Source organism: Leptonychotes weddellii, chromosome 12 (assembly GCF_054177405.1).
Source record: "Leptonychotes weddellii isolate Sample4059 chromosome 12, ASM5417740v2, whole genome shotgun sequence".
Lineage (NCBI taxonomy): Eukaryota > Metazoa > Chordata > Mammalia > Carnivora > Phocidae > Leptonychotes > Leptonychotes weddellii.
The window spans coordinates 39,646,648-39,673,338 of record NC_138380.1 but is presented as its reverse complement, the minus strand read 5'-3'; the positions used below and the strand labels follow the sequence as shown (position 1 = coordinate 39,673,338).

Below are 26,691 nucleotides of genomic sequence, written 5' to 3'. Positions count from 1 at the left end.
CCCCGACCCCGCGCCTGGCGGAGGAGCGGGAGCGGCGCGGACTCACAAGGACTCCAGGTGCTTGAGCTGCTGCAGCTGCTGCGCGTCGTGCCGCCGCCGCTTCTGCTCCCGGCGCCGCTGCAGCTCCTGCTCGGCCGGCTCCCGCAGCCGCCGCACGCCCCCGGCCCCCGCGTCGTCGCGCCCCGGCCGGGAAGACATCGCGGCCCGCGCGGCTGAGGCGGCCCCCGCGGCGTGCCTGAGGCGGCTGAGGCGTTGGGAAGACGGCACTTCCTCCGCGCCGCGGCCGGCCGGCCCCGCAGCGCCCCCTCCCGCCGCCCGCCCGGGCCCGGCCCACTGTCCCCGCCGAGGCCTCCTGGTCCCCGCCTCCCGCCAGCCCTCCCCGCCGCCTCCCGCGTCGTGGCCCCAAGTCCGCGCTCAGAGCGCCGTGGCCCCGCCGCCAGGCCGGCCGGGATCGGAGCGCGCCCCCTGGCGGCGGCCGCGAGCGCGGCGGGCTGGGGGTGGGGGAGGCCTGCGGGACAGCCGGGGAGCCCCGCCCCCCCCGCGCGCGCCCCTCCCCTGGGAGGCCTGGGGACCCGTGCGCGGCGGCTTTGTGGCCCCCCTGGCTAGACGGGCTGCTGCTACTTGGGGCTGGGATTCACCCAGCTTTGAAGAAAGCAAGACACCCCAGAGAAATTCTCTTTTTCCAGAACGTCGTTAAAACGTAGTCAGCCTGCGGTGTATCTAGACAAGGTTTGGGTGCTAGACTGAAAGCTATAGACACTGAGCGCTTTTTATGTGCTCGTTATTGAGCTAAGCCCGCAAGAAAAATTGATTTAATCTTTAAAAACTTACTAAGTGCTGTTATTACCCGTATGTATTACCCTTATTTTATACATAAGAAGGAGGCGGAGAGAGTTAAATAACATGCCCGAGGATGCAGAAGTAGAAGTCGTGGAGCCAGGCCGCCGCGAATTGTTAAAGTGCTTAACTAGGTTGCATTTTGTAACTGTATCTGATATGTGAAGTTATGATCACTGTTTTAGCTTTAACATAATGGAAGAAAGCACAAACGAAGTAAAAGTAACAGCACAGGGACTATTCCCCTCAAATGTGGCATTCAATATGGTTAATACTTAAAATATATGAGGAGCTCCTTCGTATTTATTAGAGAAAATCTAAATGAAGGAATGCACAAGGTCTATGAACAGAAACACAGTATTACACTGGTATGTCCCAGAGCTTGGAAATCAGGTTCTCAGATAAACCAATCTAGCAGTTGATGCAAGTTACCTGAACCAGTAAGTGCCCCATAAATACCCTGGCTGTGAGGTGTTCAAGTCTGGTTTTCTGGGTCTCCCAGAGGTTTGATGAACTACCTGATTTCCTTGAAACTAGTTTTTGTTTAACCAGCTAGAATGGATTCTGTTATCTGTGACTAAAGAACTCTGTCAGAAACAATGTTTGATTGCAAAGTTAGTTTTTTTTTTTTAAGATTATTTATTTATTTGAAAGCAAGAGAGACAGCATGAGCAGGGGGGTGGGGGTGGGTGTAAGACCAGAGGGAGGGGGAGAGGCAGAAGCAGACTCCCCACTAATGCAGAGCTCCATCCCAGGACCCTGGGATCATGACCCGAGCCAAAATCAAGTCGGATGCCTAATCAACTGAGCCACCCATGTGCCCCTCAAAGTTAGTGTTTAAAATCAACCTGGGGGGTGCCTGGGTGGCTCAGTCGTTAAGCGTCTGCCTTCAGCAGGGTCCTGGGATCGAGCCCCAGATCGGGCTCTCTGCTTAGCGGGAAGCCTGCTTCTCCCTCTCCCACTCCTCCTGCTTGTGTTCCCTCTCTTGCTGTCTCTCCCTCTGTCAAATAAATAAATAAAATCTTAAAAAAAAAAATCAACCTGGATGTCCTGATACTAAATGAATATAATAGTAGTATAATTCATTATTTAGAAACATAAGGTTTCCTTCTTACACTTTAGAACAACCTCTTACAGTTCTCACACATGAGAGGTGAGGATACTCAATAGCTCAGTTTATGAATGGTGAAGTCCTTGGTCCCAGCTTGTGTGCAAGTCCCCACTCCTGGTGCAATTCCACATATTTGAGCACGTCTAGTCCATGTTTGAGGTAAGCGTTCCTGGATCCTGATAGTTTCAGGGCCCATGTAGTCTCCTGAGCAAGAACCCACCCACTAATGGTCATAGGCATCAGGCACCCAAGCTTGGCCAGCAGAAAAGCCACCCCAGGAGAGAAGGAACAATGCCAGTCATTTGGTTGGTGTAAGCCACTCAGATTTATCTCTGGTATGCACCATGGAGTTGTCTGAACTCTGGGGAGAGCCAGAAGATGTAAGGTTATAAAGGTGAAGGAAAGATTTAATAAAAATTTCAAAAACATTCATTTATTCATTCATCAAACACTGAATTAGACCTGCTATGTGAATATATTTTGAGTGCAGGGGAGAAACCAGTCTCTACCTTTGTGGAGCTTATATAAGAAAAATGTTGAACTGACTATTACCCATATATTAGAACTTCAGTTATGATCAGTTCTATGAAGATATATGGGGGTACTTATTCTAGTGGTGGTCCAGGAAGCCTTCCCAGGGGGAAGGGAAATACAAGCAGAGGCTTAAAGGATGAGTAGGAGCTGGTGGAGCAAAGGAAAGTATCCCAAGAGGCAGAGCAGCCTGTGGAAAAGGGGCTTCATGTACAGAAGAAATGAGAGAGAAGGTCACTGTGGGGCTGGAGCCTGGGGAGAAAGGAGAAGAGCCACGAAATGAGGCTGGAGAGGCAGACCGGACAAGATTGTCCAGGATCTTGTAGACCTTGTGAAGGACCTGGATCTCAAAGTAAGTGTGGTAGGAAGGTAATGAAAATAAAGTTGGAAGAAGTCATTATCATATTTGAATTTTAAACATTTCTCTAGCTACCATATGGTTCCACACTATGTGATGCTACACATATTCTGCAGCTGTTAATGTGCCAAATCTGCCTTTATGACATTTCATTCATTCTAGAAATATTTATTTGGACTGATAAATGCTACGTTCACGTTGTTCAAATTTTGGGTCAAGAGTCATTAGAGGATTGTGAAATCAACTGAGGGAATTGTGAAATCAACAGCAACATTGTAAACTATGAAATAAAAAAGGAAAGAACAGAAAGTGGAAATATCAGAGGGCATCATACGCAAATAAGTTAGGTATTATCTTTCCAAATTAATTTTGTCCTATGAGTTAAAGCAAAAAATAATTGACAGCTGTGTTTTGAATGTTAAATGATCCAACATGCTTCATATAGTGCCTGGCACATATATTTATTGTGTGCCTGGCTCAATAAATAATTGGCCTTGATGATGGGTATAGTCCTTTGTGTGTCTAATATGCATGAGGTTTAAAAGAAATAACATTTGTTGGGTGGGCAGTTCTGCTTTGGTTTGGCTAGATGGATCTCTGCAGTTAGCTGGTGGCTCTGCTGGGTTTGGTTGGTCTAGAATGACCTCACTCATGGGTCTAGAGGGGCAGTGGAGATGACCTGACAACATGTTTCTCATCATTCAGCAAGCTTCTACAGGTCATTCACATGGAAGTGGTTGCAGTATTTTCAAGAGAAGCACGAGAGGGAGAAGCACTTTTTGAAGCTTTGCTTGCATCATATTTACTAATGTTTCATTGACCAAGCAGGTCAAATTCAGATTTAAGGGTAGAGCTGCAAAATCACATTGTAAAGAAATGGGCACACAAAGATGGAAAAAAAAACCTACAGCTATTTTTGTAAACGATCACACTCATTAAGAGGAATATGGCACCAGCTGTTGAAAATAAACTTTTCATGCCAGAAATTATAAATTACCTTAGGTTTCCCAGCAAATACTATTCTTCGCACTGTCCCATGCTGTCACTGAAATAGGTTGAATTTGGATATCAAGCTTTCAGAAGCTTCTCCTGTCACAGGGAATATGTATTTTTTTTTTTTAATTAAGCAGTTACATATCTTAGCGGCTTGAAATATAAATTAGTAGTTCAAGATAATTTTTTCTTTTTCTTTTTAAGTAGGTTCCATGCCCAGCGCAGAGGCCAACATAGGACTTGAACTCATTCATGATACTGAGATCAAGACCTGACCTGAGATCTACAGTCAGCTGCTTAACCAACTGAGCCACCCAGGCGCCCTCAAGGTAATTTTCACATGATTATTTTCACACAGTATTTTATTCTATTATTTAAAAAAACCTTTTTATTCTAGGGGCACCCCTTTGCTTTTGAAAACAAAGATAAAAAAAAAACTGGCCTTATTATTATGTTCAGTTGTAAAGCTGAACATTTACATATCTATATACCAGGTAATCCACTCTAAGGTATATGCTAAAGAGAGCCGTTGCGCATGGGATCAGAAGCCACGTATAAATAACCTCATGGCACTGTTTCTCCTAGGAAAAAATAAGCACCTGGAAATTGTTTAAATGCTCCACCGCCTCCACGATGTTTGTCTTCCCCACGTCTTCCTCTTCAAGGTGAATGTATACTGGGCCAGCACCACCCCCGCCACGGGAGCTCCCACACTGGCGCTCGCTACTGAGGCCACCCTGGCCACCACCGCCTGGTTCACATACGGGGCCTTTTGCGCCTGGGATCGGGGAAATTAACTGCTCCGGGAGTCTGGGACGCGCGAGCCCGCGGAAAAGCCCAGACGCTCCGCCCCTCCTGCGTAAGCCCCGCCCCCGCGGGAAGCTCCACCCCCACGCGCTGACACGCGGGACGGGTAGGCGTGGGAGGGGCGTGGCCTGCGTCCACAGCGGAGGCAGGAGGCGGGTATTCCTCGGAGCCTACATCTGAGGAACTGTCCAAGGACCGGAAAGGGAATGGTATTATCTCTGTGCTAATAAGGACCAGGGAGTGGTTCACTCCAGCCCCCTCCTTTAGAAATCTGATTCCAACCAGGCCCAAGCAGAAAAAGTCTTCCACCTTCCACCCTCCTCGGCCACTCTGGACTACAGCCCCCAGAAGGCATCGGAGCTCAGCCATCCGACTTGCGCAGCGGCGTTCGTTGTAAAGTGCTATGACAACAGGGCGAAGATGGCTTGGAGTTAGGCGGGAGTGGGGAGTTGTCCCTTCCGCCGTTGCTGTCCTCTATCTGCTACATCCCACTGACTGCCTCCCTCACTATTTCCTCCTCTTTGTGAGAAGCAGGACTTGCCGTTGTTCTGGCCTGCCTGGTCTCTTCCAAGGGATTGATGCCGTTTCCCCTGCGTGTCTGCGGGGTTGACACAGAAGGGATGCAGGTTTACTCCTTGTGGGTGTCGCTCCAACTCTGTGGAGCTGGTGGTGCTCCCTGGTGAAGCTCTTTCTGGGACGTGGAACAAGTTGGAGCAGGGGAACGACAGGGAGTAGTGAAGCGAGGGGTTGCTTTGCTCTGCACCCTCCATTCTTGCTCTCGTCGTTGCAGCCCTGGGACCCTGGCAGGCGTCCTTAAAGGGAAATCTGCGGAGAGTTCGAGGAAAGGTGGGGCAGGACCCACCTGATTCGGCATCAGGTAAGCGTATGTCTGGAATTAAACATTGGGAGCGTGAATGCCCTTTCTGTGTTTTGTTTTGTGGGCAAGATTGATCCTCTGATGCCATGGAATGGTTTTGGGGGATATTGGATGATAGGTTTCTTAGGAAGGATGTTTGCATTAAAAATCGAACAAAACCCAACTAGGTGCACAAAGTGTGTGGAATCTTTTTTTTTTTTTTTTTAAGATTTTTATTTATTTATTTGACAGAGAGAGAGAGCGAGAGCAGGAACACAAGCAGGGGGAGTGGGAGAGGGAGAAGCAGGCTTCCTGCCGAGCAGGGAGCCCGATGTGGGACTCGATCCCAGGACTCTGGGATCATGACCTGAGCCGAAGGCAGACGCTTAACGACTGAGCCACCCAGGCGCCCAAGTGTGTGGAATCTTATGAACATTTTTAAGAAAGGGTGATAAGAATTTTTAAAGATTCCATTCAGAAATGTCACATGGTGCGCAAGCATCCTCCTCCCATGACTCTTCAACAGGTCTTGTGAGCAAATGGTCAAAGCAATTCTCAGCCTACGACTGCAGTAGGATGCATGCACTAATACCCTCTAATTCTTGCAATAGGATTACTGCTTCTCCTTCTCTCTCTATATTGCAGACCACAGCAGTTTAGATGAACGGAGCTGATTTTTATCAGCGTCTCCTTTCCCTAATTAAGTCCTACAATTGACTTCAATGGAGAAATTCAGTTTTGTTTTTGTTTTTGTTTTTTGCCACCTCACTTTTCCTTTAAACATGAAACCACGTCACACACATACACAACTTGAAGATACTAGGAGGAAAACTATCGGTCTTCACTAAAGTTGTCCAGCATTTAGAGCGGCATAGATTTTCTAACTTGTTAGAAATACATAAAGAGAATAATTGCTGATATATATATATATTTTGTGAATAGACTAAATCCTTATTTAGGAGAATTAAAAAAAACTTGCAAATAATTTATAAGCTATTTGAGTTTAAGGAATTTTTAGTTTTGTGTAATTGTGTGTAATTGCTCTTAAATTACAACCACACACTTATGTTTATGGTACAAGTTCTTGATGAAAACATTCACTGAAGGGGAAAAATCCAGTATCAATAGTATATAGTAGTTGTTAATGTTTTACATCTTTTGATGTATGTAGCAAGTCTCATCCCTCAGAATAAAGACTCAAATATTTCTCAAAAATTATCAAAACACATGATGTTATTATAAAACATCCCTGTTGATTAACATTTCAGTGAAAGATTACTGTCATTTTTTATTTTTTTAAAAGATTTTATTTATTTATTGATGAGAGAGAGAGAGGCAGAGGGAGAAACAGGCTCCCCAAGGAGCAGGGAGCCTGATGCAGGACTTGATCCCAGGACACCGGGATCATGACCTGAGCCAAAGGCAGACACTTAACCATCTGAGGCACCCAGGCACCCCATTTTTTAAATGTTGCATTTAAATATTCAGTCCAGAGGTTCAGATTGACATTGCTCAGAATACATTCCACCACCACCACCACTTCTATTACTACTACTAGGTTACTACTGACATTTATCTGACATTTATTGAGTACATCCAATGGTTAAGCAGTTAGTTACATGTGTTAGGCCATTTTATCTTCCCACCCCCCAGAACCATTAGGAGATTAGAAGGTGAGGGACTTGTTTCAAGTCACTCTGCTGAGGTGTGAAATGGAAAAGAGAACCCAGGTCTGTTTAACTCCCTCTCCTGTGCTCTTTTGTCTTCTGTGTCTTTTATTGAAAATTTCAATACTGATTCCTTATAATATTGTCTTCAAAAGCAACATTCTTCTAATTCTACATATACTTGTCACTTTTCTTGCCCTGGATGACCTGATTCCTACTTTCCAAAATTTGAGTCAGGACTAGCATGACCTGGAGAAAGTAAAACTGCAAATATGAACAACAATAGCGTCAGCAGCTTAGCCTCCTAATTCCAGGATCTACCTTCTAATCCAAATATTCTCTCTCTTTTTTTTTTTTTTTAAGAGGAGAGAGAATTTTAAGCAGCCTCCACGCCCAGTGTGCAACCAAACCTGGGGCTCAGTCTCACAACCCTGAGATCACAACCCTGAGATAGCAACCCTGAGCCCAAGTCAAGATCAGATGCTTAACCGACTGAGCAACCCAGGCACCCCCACATTTTCTTTCCACAGGATTCTTGGGGTTATTTTTGTTGCAGCAATTCTTCTAGTCATCCTTCCATATTGTAGGACTAGGCCAATGGGGTGTTAAAACATCCATATCTTAAATGAGAACTAAATCTGAGTAAATTTTGATGTGGAAGATAATGTATATATGTTAAGTATTAAAAATAAGAAAGTGTCTGGGCGCCTGGGTGGCTCAGTTGGTTGAGCGACTGCCTTCGGCTCGGGTCATGATCCCAGGGTCCTGGGATCGAGTCCCACATCGGACTCCCTGCTCTGCGGGGAGCCTGCTTCTCCCTCTCCCACTCCCCCTGCTTGTGTTCCCTCTCTCGCTGTGTCTCTCTCTGTCAAATAAATAAATAAAATCTAAAAAAAAAAAATAAGAAAATGTCAAGTATGGAAGAGTATTTCTGGAGTTAGGGGATAAAGAGGTTATCTTCTATTTATTATTCTAATGAAGCATAAGAAATCAATCTTTTGTGGTTATAGGTATGGACCCTTTAAAACCTTCACATTGTTGTTTTCTAGTCATCCTTAAAAAAATTAATTAGGTCGGGGCGCCTGGGTGGCTCAGTCAGTTAAGCATCTGCCTTGGGCTCAGGTCATGATCCCAGGGTACTGGGATCGAGCCCCTCGTGGGGCTCCCTGCTCAATGGGGAGTCTGATTCTCCCTCTGTTCCCCACTCCTCCTGCTCTCTCTCTCAAATAAATAAACAAAATCTTAACAAAAAATTGATTTAGGTGTATGAAATACTTTCTTGCAGTTTGAACTTGCAGTGATTACAATTAATACCAACAGAGTATATCTTTTTATTCTTTGTGGGGTGGCTTCACTGAATTTTTAGGGTTCTGGAGTAGACAGCCTGCTTTGGGATGCTACTTCTACTACTTACTAGTTGTGACCACTTGGGCGGGTTTCTTAACCTCTCTGTATTCAGGGATACCTGAGTAATAGTACCTATCTTTTACTTTGTAGTTCTGTTTTGAAGATTAAAATAGAGTACTTGCAAAGCACTTAGAGCACTGCCTGGGACTTAGTGAATGATTAGTAACTGTTAGCTATTATTTTCCTTTATATCAGTATTTCTTTTTTTTATTGTTGAATAATATTTTGTTTTATGGATATGCCAACATTGTGTTTATATGTTCATCAGTTGATAGACATTTGGATCGTTTCTACCTTTTGTTTGGATCATTTTTACCTTTTGAATATTATGAATAATGCTGCTATAAATGTTCCTGTATAAGTTTTTATGTGGACATATGTTTTCATTTCTCTTGCAACCTTGGACTGGAATTGCTGGATCATATGATTACTCTATGTTTAATTGTTTGAGGAGTTGCCAGATCACTTTCCAAAGTGGTTGTACCATTTTACATTACCACCAGCAGTGTATGAGCATGTTGATTTTTCCACATCTTTGCCCAAACTTGTTTCATCATAGTGGGTATAAGGTGGTATCTCATTGTAGTTTTGATTTTCATTTCCCTGTTGGCTAATGATGCTGAACATCTTTTCATGTGTTTATCAGCCACTTGTATATCCGACTTGGAGAAATATATATTCAGATCCTTTGCCCATTTTTAAATTGGGTTTCTGTCTGTGTATTATTGAGTCATAAGAGTTCTTTGTATGTTACAGATATATATATATATATATTTAAATATTTTATTTATTTGAGAGAGAGAGAGAATAAGCTGGGGGAGAGGCAGAGGGAGAGGGAGAAGCAGGCTCCCCACTGAGCAGGGAGCCCCATGAGGGGCTTGATCCCAGGACCCTGAGATCATGACCTGAGCCGAAGGCAGACGCTCAACGAGTTGAGCCACCTAGGTGCCCCCAGATGTGTCTTTTATCAGAGATATGATTTGCAATATTTTCTCCCATTCTGTGGGTCTTTTTCACTTTCTTAGTGTTGTTTGAAGCAAAAATTTTAAATTTTGGTGAAGTCTCTTTATTTTTTCTTTTGTTACTTATGCTTTTGGTGTCAAGTTTAAGGATCTATCACAATATCTAATATCATGAAGATTTACTTTTAAGTTTTCTTCTAATAAGTCTTCTAAAAGTTTTATAGTTTTAGCTATGCATTAGCATACATAAAAGTCTTTGATCCATTTTGAGTTAGTTTTTTTTTATATGGTTTGAGGTAAGGGTCTAACTTCATTCTTTCTCATGTGGCTATTTAATTGTCCTAGAACCATTTGTTGCAACTTCTCATTGAATGGTCTTAGCATCTTTGTTGAAAGTCATTTACCATAGGTGTATAAATTTATTTCTGGACTCTCCATTCTTTTCCATTTATCTGTATGTCTTTCCTTATGCCAGTACCATACTGTCCTGAATACTATTGTTTTGTAGTTAGGTTTTGAAATGGGAAAATCCTCCAACTTTGTTCTTCATTTTTAAGATTGTTTTGGCTATTCTGAGTTGCTGGCACTTCTTCTTCTTCTTTTAAAGATTTATTTAATTATTTGAGAGAGAGAGAGGGTGCACGAGTGCATGCACATCAGGGGGAGGGGAGAGGGAGAGAGAATCTCTAGCAGATCCTGGCTGAGTGTGGAGCCCCCATGCAGGGCTGGATCTCATGATCCTGAGATTATGACCTGAGCTGAAATCAAGAGTCAGATGCTTAACCGACTGAGCCACTTAGGTGCCCCAGTTGCTGGCAATTCTTTTTTTTTTTTAAGATTTTATTTATTTGAGAGAGAGAATGAGAGAGAGAGCACATGAGAGGGGGAGGGTCAGAGGGAGAAGCAGACTCCCCGCTGAGCAGGGAGCCCAATGCGAGACTCAATCCCGGGACTCCAGGATCATGACCTGAGCCGAAGGCAGTCGCTTAACCAACTGAGCCACCCAGGCGCCCAGTTGCTGGCAATTCTATATGAATTTCAGAATAAGCTTGTCAATTTGTACAAAGAAGCCATATGGGAATCTGATAAGGATTGCACTGAATCTGTAGATCAATTTGGGAAGTATTGCATCTTAATAATGTTCTGGCTTCATATCCACGGACATGGGATGTCTTCCTGTTTATTTAGATCTTTAATTCTTTTGACTGTGTTTTATAGTTTTCAGCTGCATATGTTAAATTTACTCCTAGGTATTTTATTCTTTTGGATGCTATTGTAAATGCAGTTGTTTTTTTAAGTTTCATTTTTTTGGATTGTTCACTGCAAATGCATAGAAATGCAATTGATTTTTGTATGTTAATACTTTTGTGTCCTTCAACCTTACTTAACTTGTTTATTAGCTCTAATAGTTTTTCACTGAATTTCTTAAGATTTTCTATACACCAGATCATGTCATCTGCAAGTAAAGATAGTTCTACTTCTTCCTTTCCAGTCTGGGAGCCTTTTAGTTCTTTTTCTTACCTAATTGCCTGACCTAAAACCTCCAGTACAATGTTGACTAAAAGTTGTGAATATGGACACCCTATTCTTGTGTCTGATCTTAGGGAAAGAGCATCTAGTCATTCATCATTAAGTATGGTATAAGCCATGGGCTTTGCATAGAGATGTTCTTTATCAGTTTGAGGAAGTTCCCTTTTATTTCCTAGTGTTTTAAGTGTTTTTATAATGGAAGAGGGTTGGATTTTATTTTGTCAGATGCTTTTCCTGAGTTGAGATGATAAGGTGGTTTTTAATTTTTGCTTTATTGATATGGTGTAGTATTTTAATTCATTTTTGGATGTTAAACTAACCTTGCATTCCTGGGGTTAAATCCCACTTGGTCATGGTGCCTAGTTCTTTTTATATGTTGCTTGATTCATTTTACTAGTGTTTTGCTGAGGATTTTGCATCCATATTTATTAGAGATATTGGTCTGTAGTTTTCTTGTGTTTGCTTAATTTTGGTATCAATGTAACACTAGCCTTATAGAATGAGTTGGGAAGTATTCCCTCCTCTTTTATTTCTTGGAGTAGTTTGTGAAGAATTGGTCTTAATTTTTTTGTGTTTGGTAGAATTCACCATCTGAGCCTGGTCTTTTTTGTGGGTAGTTGTTTGATTTAGATTTTCTTTTTCATCTTTAGTCAGCCACAGATAGCTGGAATCAAGATAAAAATAATGCTGAGGTCCTGCTCCTCCAGGGAAGATAATTCTCTGACCGGGGGCTGTGGGGAGAGGGTGTCTCTCTGTTCTTGGCTGTACCAGTCTGGAGTGGAGTTTCTATCTTGTTTTGAGCTAGGAGTGAGGAGAGAAGGAGTGATTATTGGTTTTTTAAATACTACAGACTCTTAATTTTCTTACTGAGTCTTAGTAGATTTTTTTATGTTTCTTTATTTTCTATATACTCTTAGGACAATTTCCAGAGACTTTAAATGGTTGTTTTAAAAAACAATTTTTGGGCACCTGGGTGGCTCAGATGGTTAATCATCTGCCTTCGGCTCAGGTCATGATCTCAGGGTCCCGGGATCGAGTCCCGCATCGGGCTTCCTGCTCCTTGGGAGCCTGCTTCTCCCTCTGCCTCTCTCTCTCTCTCTGTCTCTCATGAATAAATAAATAAAATCTTAGAAAAAAAAATTTTCACCAGTTTTGCTGGGGAGTGGGTCCATGGAGCTTCTCACATGTCATTCTGAAAGTGAAATCCTCTGAAATTTTAAATTTCATAGCATAATGGTTATGGGAGACATATATTATCAAAAGATTTGGTCAGAGTTCCATTAGATATCAAAGTACTCTAGTGTTTGTAAAACTTTTAAGAGTAAGTTAAAAAGTTATTATATACAAGTTTATTAGGAACACAACTGCTGTGTGCTAAGAGAATTTTTTTTTAAGATTTTATTTATTTATTTATTTAAAGATTTTATTTATTTATTTGACAGAGAGAGACACAGCGAGAGAGGGAACACAAGCGGGGTAGTAGGAGAGGGAGAAGCAGGCCTCCCGCAGGGCGGGGAACCTGATGTGGGGCTTGATCCCAGGACCCCGGGATGATGACCTGAGCCGAAGACAGACGCCCAAAGACTGAGCCACCCAGGTGCCCCTAAAGATTTTATTTATTAATTTGAGAGAGAGAGAGAGAGAGAGAGAGCGAGCATGAGTAGGGGGAGGGGCAGAGGAAGAGGGAGAAGCAGACTCCCCACTCTACTGACTCATGCTTTTTCATTTTTTCTTGATATTAAATTGCAGGCAGTGGCAGTCTAACAAGACAAGAAGCTAGAGACCAGGGAGAGGGTACGCAGAAGCAAGTTTCTGCCATTAGCTGTGTGACTCAGGGGAATCATGTAACTAACCTCTCTGGGCCTCTCTTACAGAATGAGAGGACTAACTGATTATTAGGTACCTTCTAGCTGTTAATGTTAAAGTCTCTTTTTCAAGCTTGGAAAGGTAACAGGTGGCACAGGTCCCAGGAAAAAGGAAGTGGGAAAGTAGAGCCATGCTATAAGAAAACATCTACTTTGGCTATCAGGTATCAGTTAAACTGGTGCTTTTTATACATTAAGGTACATGTGAATCACCTGGGGATATTGTTTGAGGTGGGGCTGAGGTTTTGTATCATAAGGTCTTGGGTGATGCTGATGCTGGTCCATGGACTACACTTTGGGTAGCAAGGAGCTAAACAATGTAGGAAAGGAGAGCTTTCAGCAGCTAATGAAGTGGAGGGTGACTAAGGAGAAACCGAGAGCAGGAGAAGCAGGAAGGAACTAAATGTTGCCTGTGTTATTTTGTCAATAGGAATAGGTCTTAAATTTTATGATTGAAGTCCTTGAAAAATTAGTGCTTGATGACATTTCCATTTACAGACAATGTTGGAGAGTTAGTTTTTCATATTGGAGGGTTTTTCTTTTTTATTTTAGCAAGCTGAAAAAATTTGCTCATTAACAAAGATTTTTGAGGCCATTTTCACATAATAGCTATTTTCACCTGATGCAGTCATGTGTGTTTATACTCACTTTGATTTTTTATATATTATTTAATAGCATTGATGGAAAAAACTCTTCTTTGTGACCATTACTTGGGTGTTTAATATGTTCTCTAGGCAGGTCCCATGAGGTTTTCTCTTCTGCCTACATGAGGGGAAAGATACCCCTTTGGATGTTGAACAGATCTTCTCTTCCTATTTTCTCTCCTTGAGACTCCTTTAAACTGGCTGATGCAGAATGTGTACAAAGGATCCCATACTTGTTGGTTAGCCTGTTGATTTCTATTTTTGACTATGTTTCCAAATGGAGTTTTGACCCCAAGCTTTCATTCTTTGTGACATATCAGCAGCATTTCATGGAGCTGGCCACTCTCTTTTTCTAGATACACCTTTTTTTTCCTATTTCCTTCCAGATGGCACACTCCTGGTTTTCCTTTGGTATCAATGGATGCCCCTGTTCAGTTTTCTTTTCTTTTTTTTTCCTGGCCTCTGACCGCAGAGCCCAGTTTTTCTACCTTGGAAGCTTGTGTCTGATTTCCTCCAGAACTCTGCCCCCCAGCCCCCCACAGCCCAGCCTCATGCACCTTTTCCCTTTTTTGATTATGCTTTTTATTCTTTCACTGTAATAAATCATGGCCATGATAATAACTATATGATGAGTGCTGTGAGTCCTCCAAGTGAGTCTTTGAGTGGTATTGAGTTTGGGTAATATTCTGCCCTGGGCTGCAAGAGAATGATGTATCTTTATATTGTAGTCTAATAGTATATAGGTGTATAACAACTTTCCATATATATCTGGAGTATATAATGAGACTGTGTGGCGCTTATTAAGTACTGTTACTTCCCTCTCAAATAAAAAAAAATCTAGTAAAAGTGTAATAAAGTGTTTATTACATTTTTTGTATACTTGCTGCCAGGTTTGAAGTTTAGTCATCTGGCAATCTGTATGGTTATATAATGGCATTAGTAATAACAAATGATGCAGATGTTTTTCAGAAACTCTCTCACATATGTTAAAACTCATTATAAGCTTATTTACCTCCTATGTTTTTTTCCCTTCACTTCCATCAACACTTCGCCTTTATCTGACTAATTTCTTTTTTAGTGGAAAGAGAGGCCTTGGATGGAATTTTCTTTTTTTCCTATTGTTTGTTTCTTTAAACTTATCATCTGAAATAATATACTCACATAGAAATTGTAAAAGTAATGATTTCCCAGTGGTAGCAGAACAATTATCAAACTACTAAATTGATGTTAGTATAATACTATAACTAAACTATAAATCTTACTTTAAAAAATCTTAGATTTCACTATGTTTTATATTATATACACTTTTCATCTTGGAATATAGCTCAAAGAAATTAAAATTTATCCCATGAAACCACCACTAAAATCAGGGTACAGAACTTTTCCATCATCCCAAAGAATTTCCCTTCTCCTAGCCCATTAAATTCACTACCCCCCAACGCTGGCAATCACTGATCTGTTTTCCATCAGTTTAATTTTTTCATTTTGAAAATGTTATGGAAATGGAATTATTTAATATGTGATCTTTGGGAGTTGGGCTTTTTTTTCACTCAGCATAATACCCTTGAGATCCATCCTTGTTGTTGTTTTTTCATTTAAAAAAAATTGCTGAGTTTTATTCTATGGTGAGGATTTACCATAGTTTGTTTATTCACACATTGAAGGACACTTGTTTCTTTTCTTCAGTGTAGGTTTTAAAAAAAAATACCATAAAAAGGTAAAAACCGTAACAATGGCTAAGGTTTATTGAGTGCTTATATGTAGCAAGTATTGTGCTAATAATACCATGTTCCTTTTTTTCAAACTAAAAGTTTTTATTTTTGATTTTGAATTGTGGTAACATATATACATATACATAACATACATAACATAAAATACATACGTATACATAACATTACCATATGCATGTACATATAACATACATATACATAACATAAAATTACCATCTTAACTAAGTGTACAGTTCAGTAGTATTAAGTACCTTCACATTTTTGTGCAGCCAGTCTCCAGAACTCTTCACCTTACAAAACTGAATCTCTATACCCATTAAACAAAAGCTCTCCACTTCTTTCTCACTCCAAACCTGGCAACCACCATTGTACTCCATGAATTTGGCTACTCTAGATACCTCATATAAGTGGAATCATGCCGTATTTGTCTTTGTGACTGGTTTATTTCACTTAACATAATGTTCTCAAGGTTCATCCATGTTGTTGCATGTGTCAGAGCTCCCTTGTATGTATATACCACATTTTGTTTATCCAGTCATTCATTGATGGACACTTGGGTTGCCTCTCCCTTTTAGATATTGTGAATAATGCTGTTATGAACATGGGCGTACATATCTCTTTGAATTCTTGTTTTCATTTCCTTTGAATATATACCCAGAAGTGGAATGGGTGGATCATATGGTAATTTATATTTTTGTATTTTTATTTATTTATCTATTTATTTGTTTTTTATTTTATATTTTTATTTTTTTAGAGGGAGAGATCGCAGGGGAGATGGGTAGAGGAGAGGGAGAGAGAGAATCTTAAGCAGGCTCCATGCTCAGCACGTAGCCCAACATGGGGCTCTATCTCACATCCCTGAGATCATGACCTGAGCTGAAATCAACAGTCAGATGCTTAACTGACTGAGCCACCCAGGAGCCCTGGTAATTTGTATTTTTAATTTTTTGAGGAACCACCATACAGTTTCCATAGCGGTTGCACTCTTTTAGATTTTCAGCATCAGTGCACAAGGGTTCCAGTTACATCACATCCTTGCCAACACTTGTTATTTTCTGGGTTTTTTGTTTGTTTGTAGTAGCCCTAGTGGGTGTGAGGTGGTATTTCATTATGTTTGTGATTTGCATTTCCCTAATAATTGGTGATGTTGAACATTGTTTCACATGCATTTTGGCCATTTATATATCTTCTTTGGTGAAATGTCTGTTCAAGTCCTTTGCCCATTAAAAAAATTTTTTGGTGACATGTATGAGTTCTTTATGTATTCTGTATATTAACCCTTTATTAGATATATAATTTGTAGATATTTTCTTCCATTCCATAGGTTGCCTCTACTGCATTCTTATTTATTCCTCACAACATCTTTCTTTATTTTATAGATGAGGAAGCTGACTTTTAGTAACCCTCCACTGATTTCATGGTTTGTATGGAACACGGATTCAAACTCACACTGACCTTCTCCAGAGTCTACAGTTTTCACCACCACATGATTCTCAGCTAATTTCTTGGCCAACTTAATGAAAGCAAGTGGTCTTGCTTTCTGTGATTAGCCTATGTGGAAGGCCTACTTTAAGAAGCAGATTGATTTACATTTTTAAATTTAAATTTTAATTTATTTTTAAAGATTTTATTTATGTATTTGACAGAGAGAGAGAGAGAGAGAGCACAGGCAGGGGGAGTGGCAGGCAGAGGCAGAGGGAGAAGCAGGCTCCCCACAGAGCAGGGGAGCCCAATGTGGGGCTCTATCCCAGGACCCTGGGATCATGACCTGAACCGAAGGCAGACACTTAACCAACCGAGCCACTCAGGTGCCCTACATTTTTTTAAATGTATAGTTGATCCTCATTATTTGCAGATTCCCTAGTTGTGAGTTTACCTATTTGCTAAAATTTATTTGTAATACCAAAATCAATACTCATGGTGCTTTTGGGTCATTCATAATCATGCACAGAGTGGCAAAAAATTTGAGTCACTTGACGCACATATTCCAGCAGATATCATCCACAGTAACTGCCTACTTGTTTCAGCTATTATACTATATACAAGTATCCTTTTCATGGTCTACTTAGTGCCATGTTTTCTACATCTCTGTGGTTTGGGTTTATTTATTTGTTTTTTTAAATTTTTGTTACTTAAAAAGATCCCCAAATGTAGTGGTGAAGGGCTGTCTAATGTTCCTAAGTGTGAGAAGGTTGCTATGTACCTTATAGAGAAAATATATGTATCAGATAAGCTTCCTTCAAGTAAGAGTTATAGTGTTCTTGACTGTTGAGCTTGAATGTTCGTGAATCAACAGTATATTAAATAAAGTATCTTTAAACAGAGACACATAAAAAACAAAGTTATGTATTGATTGGTTCATGAAAATATTGTGACTAGAGGCTCACAGGAGCCTAACTTTCTATTTCCCCTAGGAGAAGTAGTTCAGTATTTGCTAGAAGTTCAGTATTTGCTAAGGTTTGCTGCAGCCTTATAGAATGGAATGTCTTTGAATAAGGAAAATTGACTGCATTTCCTAACAATTATTTAAAGCAGTGTAGCATGAAGAAAAGGCTCATTTATGTTGGATACATGAACTTCCATAGAATCCCAGGGTGTGTGATGTTTGTGTTGTAATTCAAGAAGTCCAATGGGCTTTCACATTTACTATATCAATATCAATGGTAGATGTGGCTGGCATATCCTCATTCTAGATGAGGAATCAAAGTAGAGGGAGATTTTATGGGTTGCCTGAGTCACAGGTGGTTAGTGATATAGTGGTATAAATGCCTGTACACTCAGTTTTCCTGGTTGTGTTTTGGTGTGAATTTCCCTCTTCCACTTTGCCTTTCTACAGTTAGAATGGGGAAAGTGTGTGAATGCTTTTTGAGTACCTGTAATGTATCAGTTCCAGTGTTAGTCATTTGAACTCATTTGCTCTTCTCAGCAATCCATTGTGACAAGAGATGCTGTGGTCTTTCCAAAGACCAAAATGAAGGAAAATCAGGTATTTTGCTAAGGAATTATGTACTAATTAGTGCTGTTAGAATTTGAATCTTGATCCTCCAAAGAATATTTTTTGATACTTTGTGTCATTCTCTACCAAATGTTCCAGAAGAAAGAATTGGCCCAACATTTATGTATAAAATTTTTCAGACTGACTCTCCAATGGCTTTGCAAAATATCTGATCATGTTTCCAGTTGTTTGGATTTGTGGTTTCACACATTTCTGCAAAATATAAAAAATTAAATTTAAATTCAGAAATGTTTTTCTTAACATTGTCCAAGTTTAATTTGCTATGCTTTAAGAGATAATTGATTTTTTTTTTTTAAGATTTTATTTATTTATTTGACAGAGAGAGGGACAGCGAGAGAGGGAACACAAGCAGGGGGAGTAGGAGAGGGAGAAGCAGGCTCCCCGCTGAGCAAGGAACCCGATGTGGGGCTCGATCCCAGGACCCTGGGATCATGACCCGAGCCGAAGGCAGTCGCTTAACCAACTGAGCCACCCAGGCGCCCCGAGATAATTGATTTATAATTCATGGTGTGAAGTAGATTTTTACTATAAATAAATGCTTTCTTTTTATAGTGAACGAAAATGTCTTTATTTAAAGCCCGTGATTGGTGGTCTACTGTTTTGGGAGAAAAAGAAGAATTTGATCAAGGCTGTTTGTGTTTGGCTGACATTGACAATACTGGAAATGGACAAGGTAAGCAACTTATGGCCGTGCCTCTTGGAGGAAAGCTTTACAGACATAAAATAAAAATGACTTCGTTTTTTAAAGTATACTTATTCACTTTAAAGTGTACTTATAGAACTTAAGTGAACTGTCATAATTATGCCCTAATTTTGAAGGTAGTTTTCCTTATAATATTTAGGTAGCAGACTGATAAATATAGTTCTTACTTCTGTTTCGCTCTTTGTTTTTCTGGTTTGTGTTGATTCTGTCATATAACTTGGAACTGGAAAAATATTACAAGGCAATATTTAATTTGTTTTCATTTGTTGCAAAATTTGTTTTCATTTTTTTGCAAAATTAGAGCTACTAAAATATTTTTAATTTTGAAGTATTTTTAGAAATTATTTTCAAGGAAAATTATATTTTAAAAAAATTTTAAATCTGAAAGCCATTCATACCAGAATGGAAAAGTTATTCTAGCTCTATTTGTTGATAGAAAACAATTATTAAATCATTACTTTCATTTTCATATTATGATACTAGAAATAGCATTCTGTCTTATATATTTGTTTCTCTTCGCATCTTCATATTTTTTGAAGTGGTCTCTAAAACATTGTAGTTCTGTATCATTGCTATTTGAAACTTATATTTGGTTTTAATTATTTATAGTCATTAGCTTCTTCTTTTCTTTTTTGTAATCCGGATAGTCGTTGGCCTCTTAAAAAGAAAACTTACAATCATTCTTTCATTCAATGTGTATGAATATTGTCTCCTTACATTTTCTTTATTTTTTTTCTCTTGTGTATAACAAAAACAGTAGAATCTTGGTGGCAAGGTGAAAGGAGAAAATTATATTGGCAAAGAAGAATGGGAGGTATTAAGCTGTACTGAGCACCTAAATTGTTTCTAAGGAAAATCTGGGCCCTGCCCTCCCACTGATAGGAGATGGGAAGGTCTTCTACTCAGAGGGTGTCCTGAGAGGTTCCTCAAAGATTATCAGCTTTGTCTCCTGCCTGTTTGTTAAAACTTATGATTCCCTTATTATTTGGCAATACAGAATACTCAGGCTATAAAAATATATGCCAAAGAGAACAATTTCAAACCCATTTTTGTCCAAACTATCTAAAGCTCAATTTGGTTAGAAACTATCCGGATTGATTGTCTGTATAGCTTACTGTTCACTCATCATTTCTATTAGAGCTCTTCACTGGGGTGCCAGCAATGGGTTACCAGTTTGCTTCCTCCCAATTTGTGGCCAGCTGTGAGAAGCCTCCTCTATTTTCCCAAGGGTACTATACAAAAATCACTTCATATGTGTGTCCCACATAGAAAAAATATTGCCTATCATTTCTCAAAGCTTGGACCACTGTGCAGTATCATCATATTCTGGGGTGATTGTTATATATGAAGATTTTCTATCTCAGATTTATAGCTCCTATAAGGCCATATTTCCCAAAGGTAGGTGGATTGGAAGGGTGGGCTTAGGTGTCTGCATTTTTGATAAAATCCAAAGTTGAAGGATGACACATAACAGTTTAAGAATAATTCCCATTGATCTTATAGAATGGAAGGTAAATGAGAGCAGTTTGGGACATGCTCTATTTGAGATAGGAATGTCTAGTAGGCAGAATAGAGGTAGCGATATTTTATTTTATTTTAATTTAATTTTTTTTTTTTAGAGAGTGCACATGGAGCAGGGGATGGGGGCAGGGGGGAGAGGGAGAGAGAGAATCTTAAGCAGGCTCCATGCCTAACACAGAGCCCGATGCGGGGTTCTATCTCATGATCCTGAGATCTTGACCTGAGTCAAAATCAAGAGTCGCTTAACTGACTGAGGCACCCAGGTGCCCCAGTGGTAGTGATTTTTTTTTTAGACATTTTTTTTCTTAAGATTTTATTTATTTGTTTGACAGAGAGAGACATAGTGAGAGAGGGAATACAAGCAGGGGGAGCAGGAGAGGGAGGAGCAGGCTTCCCGCTGAGCAAGGAGCCTGACATGGGGCTCGATCCCAGGACCCCGGGATCATGACCCAAGCTGAAGGCAGACACTTAATGACTGAGCCACCCGGGCGCCCCCTGCGCCCCCCCCCTCCCCCCAGTGGTAGTGATTTTGAAGTGAGCCATATACTGGTTGTATTTGAAGCCCTGAGAATGTGTGAAAATGCACGGGGAAAGAAAGTGGAATAAGATGGAAAGAATCTTAAGACCATAACCTGAAGAATACAAGCATTAAAGGGAAAGGTTTGGGAAGGGTAGACAGTAATAGATTCTGAGAAAGGCAGGCAGAGAGGCAGAACTAGTTGGGCTGGTACCTGGGAGGCAAGGTTTAGTGACACGAAGACTGAAGTTTCCATGCCATTTAGCAACAAGTCATTCATTAGTGTTCTCCATGAGGGTGGATGAGTGGGCACAATGGTAACAAAATCTAGATTTGCAGTGACTGAAGGAGTAGGAGGTAGGGAAGACTGAGTGTTTATGGCCCTTTAAAGAAACTTAGCTGTGAAAGGAAGCATGGAGGATGATGACTGGCGGTAATGTAGGGTAAAGAGAAGTGGGAAAAATTCAATGTATAGCATAAAGGATATATTAAAGCAAGGATGGGGCATCTGACTGGCTTGGTTGGTGGAGCATGTGACTCTTTATCCCAGGGTTGTAGGTTTGAGCCCCATGTTGGGTATAGAGGTTATTTAAAAATAACATCTTAAAAAAAAAAATAGAGGGCGCCTGGGTGGCTCAGTTGGTTAAGCGACTGCCTTCGGCTCAGGTCATGATCCTGGAGTCCCGGGATCGAGTCCCGCATCGGGCTCCCTGCTTGGCAGGGAGTCTGCTTCTCCCTCTGACCCTCCCCCCTCTCCTGCTCTCTCTCTCTCATTCTCTCTCTCAAATAAATAAATAAATAAAATCTTTAAAAAAAAAATAGAGCAGGGATCCAGAGAAGACAGTCAGAGATGGGATCAGGTGTGCAGATGGAAGGTGTGAGAACTTTTTTTTTTCACTGTGACAGAAGGCAAGAGGGTAAGAATAGATACAGATGAAGAGAAATTTGCAGGTCAGTTTGGGAAGTTGAGACAATAATGACCCCTACTTTTCTTTGGAGTGATCAGAGAGAGGAAAGGTGGTATTAGGCATCTTGAAATTGTTTTAGGCAAAGCCAACTTGATATATAGAAGGATTCCTTACTAATCTTGAGATCCCAGTTGAAATTAGACTCCATGAATTTAAAGTGGTACTTACTTTCCTGTTCTTCTCAATTCAAGATTCAGATTTGTGGGAGAGACAGATAGTAAGAAGTGGGAGTGAGTAGGAGAGTCTGAGTGGTGCAGTTTAGATTCCATGCCAGCCTGTGGCCTGGAGGAGAGTTTACTGCAAGAATCTTAAGTGGAAAACACATAAAGCTGACTGAAAAATAGCTACTACGTTTATCTTTTAGCTACTCAGCATTTATGTCTCACAAGGGGCAACTGTCCCTTGTACAGCTCCACAAGCACGTGCTGTTACTCATCTGCATTGGGAGATAAGAACCATGCACACCTGCTGCTTCAGAGGCACTTTCAGGGAGCCCCAGCTCTGCAAGTCCAGGATCTTTGGGTGATATCCCTTTCCCTTGTCATTTAGTCATGATCACGTTCCAATATTCTGCTGCCTCTAGACTCAGTGGTATATACAATCTCTATCCAAACTTATATATAATAGTTGAGGGAGAGAAGGAAAAATTTTAAAATTAAGATGGAGGAGTAGAAAAAATTGTATGGTAACTTAAAGAAGTCATATGGGAGGGATACCTTCTGTTTTGTATCTGGTTACTGGGCTGTGTAACTATGCTACTTACTTTTTTTTTTTTTTTTTTACTACCTTCCATCTGGTTAGGGTTCTTGGTCTTGAGTGGAGATGGAGGGACCAGAGAACTGGTCTAGGCCTGTATTCCTGAGGGATGTAGTACATTAATGCTTGCCTAAAGAGGACTGTAGTAGTTTCATTTACTACTGATCCAGACAGTGTGGGGGAGGATCCTTGGAGATCCCTGGGCTTCACTCATATTTCTTTCAGCATCATTTGGCGCTTAAGAGATGATGATGAGGTAGTCCTGGTTTCTGCAGATTGGATTGTGGCAGTACATTTAAAGATATATGCCTATTTCTGTCCCGTGAAAGCAAACTCTTTCTGTTTAGAAAGGAGAAATGCATTATTAAGATCTAAAACTGTATTCAAGTAGATGGATTGTATTAGTTGGCTCCAAGAAAGACAAGATGTGGAATAATAGAAGAATTTGGGGTTACTCTTTAAGTTACACTGATCAACCCTAACTCTCTCTATAAGACCCATTAAACTTGAATATTGACAGATTTGGTTATTAAACAGGGATGTGGTAGGAATCACCACATATGCATATTAACGCTTTTTGGCATTGAATTTTGAAAACTACCCCAAATCAGGCCTAGCAGTGGTATGTATGTGTGTGTGTATGTATGTATGCATGTATGTATTTAAGTAGGCTCCATGCCCAGCGTGGAGCCCAACACAGGGCTTGAACTCACAACCTGGAGATCAAGACCTGAGCTGAAACCAAGAGTCGGACCAACTGAACCACCCAGGCACCCCTACCCGTGGTACTGATTTTGATTTTTCTCCCTGATGGGGAGATAGAGTTCCATTGGCTTCCATATAGTTCTCCCCAGATAATATCCTTCATGTACATGTTAGGGAACCAAAAGGATGTTCTACTATTTTCTGTGAAAATATATTTCCTTTAAACTTTCAGAAACTGGGTGAGAAATCATAGGCTGGCTTTGCTCTCCCACTGGGTGAACTAAGTTAAAAAATTCATTTATCACTGAGTCTCCATAATTAGCAACAACAGTATATTTCTAGGCTTCCCGAATTAGTAGTAACTCAGAGCCAATATTCAGTATTCTCACAAAGTTTGGGTATTTCCCTTTCCTCAGTGTACCTGGATAAATAAGTACTTGTCCTGTAGAGAAGAATCTGAGGAAACTTTATATTAGACATGTGTGGTGTTACAGCAACATCTGTGCACTGTATTGTCTTTATTCAAGGGACTCTGAGTCTGTAAATTGACTTCATTGTGGAAATGGGTGAGATGCCATGACTGTCTATGTGGTGGCTTGAGTTAGTCTTTTTCAGGGACCTGTAATATTTTTGGTTATAGATTTCAAAAAAGGCTTGAGTTTGATAAACACATTATAGGACCTTCTTAAAATTGAATACTACTCTAACAACAACAACAAAAATGAACCACTGGGAAAAAAAGGGTCTTAATGAGTCATTCATTTCATTCCTGGGGATCCCATTAATCATAGCTTAAAATCCGTGAGAATTAGACGGTTACCTGAGATCTGGTTACTATAAAAGTTCTACTGTTTTTTTTTTTAAGATTTTATTTATTTATTTGACAGAGAGAGACACAGCAAGAGAGGGAACACAAGCAGGGGGAATGGGAGAGGGAGAAGCAGCTTCCCGCGGAGCAGGGAGCCCGATGCGGGGCTCGATCCCAAGACCCTGGGATCATGACCTGAGCCGAAGGCAGACGCTTAATGACTGAGCCACCCAGGCGCCCCAAAAGTTCTACTATTTTAATACTCATACATACACATTTTGATTCTAGGGGTTAAATTGTGACCATGTGGACTTCGCCATCCTGGCTTCCTCTTATCTCTGAAGAAAGGGCTGTGTTGAAGTTGAATCTTGGTTATTTAGTAAGTGAAATAGGGATTAGGGTGTGGTGGGATACATAGGAAGCTCAGTGAGGAGTGTTTAGAAAAGTTTGGAGGTTTAAGTATATCCAAGCCTTCTAGACTTTGCTAGTAACCTCATTATGTAACTTTGTAATCCCATTCTTTGTGATGAATATCTTTGCTTTTATGCATACTCATTTGTTACTGTAATTTAAAACCTACAGAATCAGTCCCTGAATTAGATTCTTAGTGGTTAAGCCTCACAGATATAAGAAGAAAGAAATTCTTTCTGCAGAGTCCCAAGGACCCTGAATTTTATTCTTTACCCTGAGATGGAAATTTTGAGGTTTAAACTTATCATTCTCTTATTTTAAATTATCCAGTGCTCTTAGAAAAGCCATCTTATATATGGTTTGGCATTCCTCCTTCCTGTTCAGTTGGCCTAGGGCAGCAGCTATCCAGTCCACCAGAGTGTCACCTGCAGTGGGCACAGGGTCCCAATTGCCTGGAGGGTTAACTTGATTAACCATCTGTCACTGTGTACAATTTTATTGTTATTTAACCCTGCCTAGAGTCTTACTGCTTTGTGTCCCAACTCAACTCAAGAACCAATTTCCAAATATTCCTGCAGGAATTGGTACCTGCAGTTTATTCTCTGCTGCCAATTTCTTTCCGAAAATTTTTTTTTTGGTCACAAGTTATAGGAAACAACTCTGATAAATATAAATAAAAGAGGGATTGGAGTGAGAGTGGCATAGATCTCCCAAATGCAGGAAGAGTTTAATTGGCCAAACCTTAGCAGGGGATGGGAACAGCATGGCTCTAGAGACTGTATAGAACTCCTGGGGTCTGCCATCAGATCATCTAGCAGCGGATTCCTGGTGTCTCTATTCAGGATTGAAATTCTTAGGATAGTACCTCTCTCATATGGTTCTTATGAGGATTTAATGAGTTAATACAAAAAAGTTACAGAGACCATTAGTTGGCATGCGATAAGCTCTCAGCAAATAAGTATGTAGAACTCCGGGGTGCCTGGGTGGCTCAGATGGTTGGGCGTCTGCCTTCGGCTCGGGTCATGATCTCAGGGTCCTGGGATCGAGTCCCGCGTCGGGTTCCCTGCTCAGTGCAGAGCCTGCTTCTCCCTCTCCCTCTGCCACTCCCTCTGCTTGTGCTCTTCTGTCTATCTCTCTGTCAAATAAATAAATAAAATCTAAAAAAAAAAAAAGTATGTAGAACTCCTAAGCAGATGGAAAAAGTCAATATTCTATACTAATACAGCAATTTCAAAACTGACACCTAAAGTATTAGTTTCCTAGGGCTGCCATAACAAAGTACCACAAATCGAGTGGCTTAAAGCAACAGAAATTTATTCTGACAGTTTTTAGAGGCTAGAAGTCGAAAATCAAGGTGTCAGCAGGGCCATCCTACCCCTGAAGCCTCTAGGATCCCTCTTTGCCTCTTCCAGCTTCTGGTAGTCCCAGGCATTCTTTGGCTTGTGGATTTATCACTCTAATCACTGTCTCCATTGCCACATGATCATCTTCTCCTTAAATGTCTTCACATGGCATTCTCCTCCCTCCCACCCCCCTCCCTCCCTCCCACCTCCCCCCCTCCCTCCCTCCCGTTCCTCCCTTCCTTCTTCCTTCCTTTTTTTTTTTTTTAAAGATTTTATTTATTTGAGAGAGAAAGAGCGAGCGCAGAGAGGAGGGGCAGAGGGAGAGGGAGAAGGTCTCAAGCAGACTCTGCACTGAGTGCGGTGCCCGACTGGGAGCTGGATTCTACCACCCTGAGATCATGACCTGAGCCAAAACCAAGAGTTGGACACTCAACTGACTGCACCACCCAGGCCGGCCCCCCACCCCACTTTCTATTCTTATAAGAGAGTTTTATCGCACACCTAATTGAGTGTGACCTCATCTTAACTTGATTACATCTGTGAAGACCCTATTTCCAAATAAAGTCATGGATACTGGGGGTTAGGATTTCAGCATATCTTTTTTTGGCGTGGGGGCACAATTCAACCCACAACACCTATCTTACC

The 26,691-nt window shown here is 40.8% G+C and overlaps 1 protein-coding gene across 2 annotated transcripts in view; it reads left to right on the top strand.

The window, feature by feature from the left end:
- The first annotated feature begins 4,884 nt into the window (after window positions 1-4,884).
- Window positions 4,885-26,691, top strand: part of BBS9 (Bardet-Biedl syndrome 9) — a 162,589-nt gene continuing 140,782 nt past the window's right edge. For both annotated transcript variants that reach the window (XM_081800297.1, XM_081800295.1), the window contains exon 1: window positions 4,885-5,514. The gene's annotated coding sequence lies outside the window, so the exon portion shown is untranslated. The remainder of the gene's footprint in view (window positions 5,515-26,691) is intronic.